Source organism: Eulemur rufifrons, chromosome 7, assembly GCF_041146395.1.
Source record: "Eulemur rufifrons isolate Redbay chromosome 7, OSU_ERuf_1, whole genome shotgun sequence".
Classification (NCBI taxonomy): Eukaryota; Metazoa; Chordata; class Mammalia; order Primates; family Lemuridae; genus Eulemur; species Eulemur rufifrons.
The window spans coordinates 146312231-146317734 of record NC_090989.1 but is presented as its reverse complement, the minus strand read 5'-3'; the positions used below and the strand labels follow the sequence as shown (position 1 = coordinate 146317734).

Below are 5504 nucleotides of genomic sequence, written 5' to 3'. Positions count from 1 at the left end.
TAAATACCATATAAATCAGGTATGGGTAAAACCTGAGGTAAGATTTTATCCTGAGGCAACATTCCTCTCCTGCTGTGAACCTGTGAAACCAGACAGCAAGTTTTTACTTCCAAAATACAGTGGTGGGACAAGCACTGGATAAACATTCCCATTCCAAAAGGGGAAAATTAGAAAAAAGAAAGGAGTCACAGGTCCCAAGTAGGTTTCATTTAAAAAGTTGAAAATGCATGTACTCTGTGAACCAGCATTTCTGTCACACTTAGGTATATCCTTCAGATATAATCTTGAAAAATATGTACCAAGAGATGGAAATTGGGTTGAACCATAGGAAATTTCTAAGTTTGGACCATTTTGACCTATAAAAATAGCAATTTCACATAGTTCAACCTAAGAGAAGAATATTTTTTATTTATTATTTTTTTAATTTTTTTATTTGAGCTTATTAAGGGTATTAGCTGATCAACACTTAAGTGTATACATACTAAGAAAAGAATATTAATAGCAGTTCAAAATAGCATTTTGAATTCAGAATAGCAAAAAATAAATAGCAAAAAATAAAATAAAATAAGTAAAACCTAGAAACAACCAAACTTTCATAAACAGGAAGAAGTATAAAAAAATAGCGTGCATGAATATAATGGAGTACTCTACCACAGTGACAAAGAACATACAACAGGTACATTCGTCAATGTGGAGATATCTTAAAACTTGATGTTGAAACAGGGAAGCACACCACATGCATTTGCAACATTTTAAATGAAACCTGATTGTGTTGCAAAGAGATTGTACCAATTTACGCCCTCTAAATGAAAACTGCAATTGTCCCACTTCCTGCCAACATTTGATATAAATTTTTGTTTTGGTGGGTATGAAATGTAGTTTTAATTTGCAGTTCTGCAATTACGATTGTAAGTAAGCATCATTCCATATGTTTATTTGCCATTTCTATTTCTGCTATATAATGCCTGCTTATATATTTTACTCATTTTCTATCAGTTGCTTGTCTTTTTCCTATTTAGTTGTAGGAGTTCTTTCTATAGGCTAGATATGAATTATTTGTACAGCATGTATACAGTATGACTCTTTTACATAAAGGTCAAAAACATAGAAAATCAAAGAATCTATTTTCTAGGCAAAACTATCAAGAGGAAATTGTTACTTCTGAAGAGGGGAGAGAGGATTTCATTGGGCATAGCCACAGAATGGCTTCAACGCGATCAGTAATGTTCCATCCCAGTGGAGAGTGACAGTGTTGCTGCTACTGCTTCGTCTTATTAAAAGGTCCGAGTTATACATACTTTTGTCTGTAAGGTATCTTTCATAAGCATATGAAGTAAAATAAACCTAAAACTGGCTGGGCGAGGTGCCTCACCCCTGTAATCCTAGCACTCTGGGAGGCTAAGGCAGGAGGATTGCTTGAGCCCAGGAGTCTGGGTTGTAGTGAGCTATGATGATGCCACTGCACTTTACTGAGGATGACAGAGCAAGGCTCTGTCTCAAAATAAATAAATAAATAAATAAACAAATAAAACCTAAAACTGAGACTAGCGAACAATACAGTCAAGATGGCTAAAGGTGACCCCAAGAAACCAAAGGGCAAGATGTCTGCTTATGCTTTCTTTGTGCAGACGTGCAGAGAAGAACATAAGAAGAAAAACCCAGAGGTCCCTGTCAATTTTGCAGAATTTTCCAAGAAGTGCTCTGAGAGGTGGAAGACAATGTCTGGGAAAGAGAAGTCTAAATTTGATGAAATCGCAAAGGCGGATAAAGTCCGCTATGATCGGGAAATGAAGGATTACGGACCAGCTAAGGGAGGAAAGAAGAAGGACCCTAATGCCCCCAAAAGGCCACCGTCTGGATTCTTCCTGTTCTGTTCAGAATTCCGCCCCAAGATCAAATCTACAAACCCTGGCATCTCTATCGGAGATGTGGCAAAAAAGCTGGGTGAAATGTGGAATAACTTAAGTGACAGCGAAAAGCAGCCTTACATCACTAAGGCTGCAAAGCTGAAGGAGAAGTATGAGAAGGATGTGCTGACTATAAGCCTAAAGGAAAGTTTGATGGTGCAAAGGGTCCCGCTAAAGTTGCCCGGAAAAAGGTGGAAGAGGAAGATGAAGAAGACGAGGAGGAAGACGAGGAGGAGGATGAGGAGGAGGAATAAAAAAAACTGTTTATCTGTCTCCTTGTGAATACCTTAGAGTAGGGGAGCGCCGTAATTGACACATCTCTTATTTGAGAAATGTCTATTGCCCTCATTAGGTTTAATTACAAAATTTGATCATGATCATATTGTAGTCTCAAAGTGCTCTAGAAATCGTCAGTGGTTTACATGAAGTGGCCATGGGTGTCTGCAGCACCCTGAAACTCTATCAAAGTTGTACATATTTCCAAACATTTTTAAAATGAAAAGGCACTCTCGTGTTCTCCTCACTCTGTGCACTTTGCTATTGGTGTGACAAGGCATTTAAAGATGTTTCTGGCATTTTTTTTTTAATTTGTAGGGTGGTGTTAACTATATGGTTATTGGCTAGAAATCCTGAGTTATCAACTGTACGTATCTATAGTTTGTAAAAAGAACAAAACAACCGAGACCAACTCTTGTTGCCCTTGCTTGGCATTGAGGCCGTGGGGAAAGATGTCCTTTGGAGGGGCCGTAGCTCAGGGTGTGCACTGTGAGCTGGACCTGTTGACACTGCAGCGGGCATCCATTTAGCTTCAGGTTGTCTTGTTTTTGTATATAGCGACATAGCATTCTGCTGCCATTCTTAGCTGTGGACAAAGGGGGGTCAGCTGGCATGAGAAGTGTTTGGTTTCTTTTTTTTTTTAGTTAAGTACGGTAGTTTTTAAACTGTTTTACAGCAAACTGGAGAACTCTTCATTGTCAGCAAAGCAGAAGAGCCACTGCATCAATGAAAGTTCAAGAACCTTCTGTACTTAAACACATTTGCAACGTTCTGTTATTTTTTGTATTTAGAATGCTGAAATGTTTTTGAAGTTAAATAAACAGTATTACATTTAAAAAAAAAAAAAAAAAACCTAAAACTGACATTTGGTATAGGATGATTTAAAAAATAAATAAATCTAAAACTAAATAAAAATAATCAAATCTATATAGATAATTAAAGCAAACATTTGAACTATTCAATGAATATACTGAGAATTATAACAAAAAATAAAGATAATGATTTTAATAGAGTACTACTATTGATTGGACATCTACTACGTTCCAGATGCTTTGGTTTTTCTAATACATATACATGTATGTAGTCCAAAAAAATCCTATAGGTAATCATTACCACCACCACTCACACATAAGAAGCCTCAGGCTCACAGTGATACGTTCTAAGACAATGACAACGTGGATTTGACTGTGTCTCAGTCTGACTCAGAGTTCATGCCTTTGCCTTATGCATATGCCTTCTGTGAGATGCAGAGGGAAACTCTGGACTTCAGGTTTGAAAACTTGACAGGTCCAGAGTTCCCTGGTGCCTCTTTCTAGCATGTAATTACTAAGAACAGGAGATCTCAATGCTTGGTTGCTGTTTAATGAAGGTTATTGTCCCTTTTCATTTCTACATAATAGCAATAAACATAGAGAAGGGAACAGCTTCAATCCCCAAAAGGCTTTTGCTAAATGATTTAAAATCTTATGACTGCATAATGCAAACTAATCTCAAGATTTAACCAACAAATCACAACAGGAATTCCAGCTATTTAAAAAAAGATTTTTTTTTCACTCCAGTAATACAATTTATCCGAAATAAATTGTCTTCCACTTTGCCCAAGCGATGGTGGGGTTGAGGGCAGGAAGAAACCTAGTGCACCTACTGGTCAGCAGAAGTAAATCAGAAGCAAGACTCCACCCTCAGGCTGCAAAGGTGCTATCTTCCAGCTTCCTGGTAAGCAGAAGGAAACAGACTTGAAGGCCCAGTGAAAATGCAGACTGATTCTTCCTTTAAAACACCCCACTAAAGGTGATAATGACACTTTGGAGTTTCCCAGAAGGTGACATGTCTCCCTTTAACTCCACTGTTCCCAGAATTCTCAATGAGATTCTAAGATGCCCAATTAGTGAAAAACTGAAGTGGCAGCTTTGATTATGTCAAATCTAAAAAGGAATGATCAGGACAGGTTTTTATAAGGAAATAAATAAAGTAGTTCTAAATGGACAAGACAGAGAATAATGAGAAAACTTCGTGGGAAATAGTAAAATCTTCCTTTTTCTACAATGAACACAATCAGATTCGCTGTGCAACAAGTGAAACAGCATCTTATTGCTGGAAAAGCCTCACTGTCCTTGAGTCAGTCAGGGTCACTTAGGTGTGAGAAGTGCATTTAAGTTTGAGAAAGTGCAAGCCTAGGAGAGGGAAGCGGTTTCCCAAAGACACACAGCCAGTTCAGGTGTTCCTGCCTGATCCAAGCTCCTGCCCCTTGATTTCTTTGGCTTATGTCCAACCAAGATGGTAACAGACAGAATACACTTAGTAATCAGGAAATTAATACAACTTCAACATTTAATTATATCACCATTTCCCCAAAGTATGCTTCTCAGTTTATTGTCCCCACAAGCCAGCTCAGAAATAGGGGCTCTGTAGTGAAATAAATTTGAGAAATGCTTCAAATGACATTGCACTCTTAGGGCTAAACCAGACATACTAGCTTATTGGAGCCTCTAAGAAGTCTGTCACTAAAGAATCAGTCTGATTTTTGCTTAACTCTGTATTTTCAAATGCATTTGTCCGCAGAAACCTCTTTCCTTTGATATCATCTACCTCTTCACATCCAAAGAAATGACCTTCTTGGAAACTCTGCACTAAGTCAAACCAATGATGACAAACTGCAATAGCTATTCTAACATAATTACTGCACTGATTTAGCTATGTTTTGAATGTAATCAACATAAGAAGTGACAGAGTTAGATGAGCTTCAGAAGAAGCTGATAATTTAAAAAGTAAGGTAAGTGGATACAACTTTAAAATTAGAAGACCAAAACATACATAGGGGGAATTGTCTATGCTATTATTGCCGGCTAATACAACTAACATGAGGAAGGACATAAACATTGCTACAGAATGCTGGTTAGCACAAACCTTGCAAATAAACAAATGACAACAATAACAAAAAAAAAAACCCAGAAATTACAATACTAAATACATAATGGCACATTCATCATAAAAGGTCAATATCTACGTAAGTGACATTTGTAAAGGTACCTAAAGAAGGGTCAAGGACAAATGCTTGAATGGGATCTTCATAAACCCACAGTATGTGTGTGTGTGTGTGTGTGTGTGTGTGTGTGTATGTACATGATAATGCACCCAATATAGAGAGAAAAGTAAAAATATTAAGTTGAAATATTAAATGTGATAAAGGGTAAATATTACTGGGGCTTCCCTCTTTGACCATGCCATGCACATACACAGGTTTTTCTCAGGACTTTCTATCCTGACCTGTCCTGAGCTGGTGACATACCAATTGATCTCAGGCCAGTAACACAATTTAAA

The 5504-nt window shown here is 37.4% G+C and overlaps 1 pseudogene; it reads left to right on the top strand.

Annotated features, from left to right (window-relative positions):
* The first annotated feature begins 1565 nt into the window (after positions 1-1565).
* LOC138386793 (high mobility group protein B3 pseudogene) lies at positions 1566-2161 on the top strand (annotated as a pseudogene).
* The last annotated feature ends 3343 nt before the right edge of the window (positions 2162-5504 follow it).